Raw genomic sequence first — 801 nt, 5'->3', positions numbered from 1 at the left:
TTATCAATGATAAACCAAGCAAGCCCTTAAAATATGTCACCCATTTTAGCAAGTATCATTTGATATTAAAGTGATTTTTGAAAGTACTCTTTTGAATTGGATAACATGAATTCAAATCATTTTAAATTTTATCAGTTGGTCAAGTAGGTTGCTCAAATTATTATTCTTTTCCCATATAAAAACACAAAAGAATAATACAAGACATTTTCATTTAATAGCAAAATTAATTAAATAATTCAATCACCATGCCTGGCAAGGAATAAGAGTTCATTTCCCATGATGAAATTCTTTGCTTTTTAAAAAAATGTTCATTTGCCAGATTCCGTTATGCAACTTTTTCTTGAAGGAAGTGGTTTATCACTTGGCAGTTCATTTTCTCTTGCTTTTCCCTTTCAGTTGAAATCCTTGAGATCCATATTTTCTGTATTTAATTTCTTTCCCTTTTTTTCCTGGTTTAACCCCTTGTAGTCCTCCCACAGAACATCATGGTTTACAAACAATAGAGATTTAACTTTCTTAGTTCCTAAAGCTAAAAGTTTAGGATTTGGTACCAATAGATTTAGAGTCTGTCAAAGACATACTTCCGAGATAGCATTTAGTATTTTTTTTCTTTGCTCTGTAACCTAATGTGGATGACAGAGAGAATTCTCTCTCTCTCTCTCTCTCTCTCTCTCTCTCTCTCTCTCTCTCTCTCTCCTTCTCTCCTTCAATAAATGTGCCCTGTAAGTGTGCAAATTAGATTGATATGAGTTTTACCTCTGCTACTCAGTAACCTCCCCAAGGACCTCAATTCCATCAGAG

Source organism: Mus pahari, chromosome 20 (genome assembly GCF_900095145.1).
Source record: "Mus pahari chromosome 20, PAHARI_EIJ_v1.1, whole genome shotgun sequence".
In the NCBI taxonomy this organism is placed as follows: Eukaryota; Metazoa; Chordata; class Mammalia; order Rodentia; family Muridae; genus Mus; species Mus pahari.
This window is presented reverse-complemented; position numbering follows the sequence as displayed.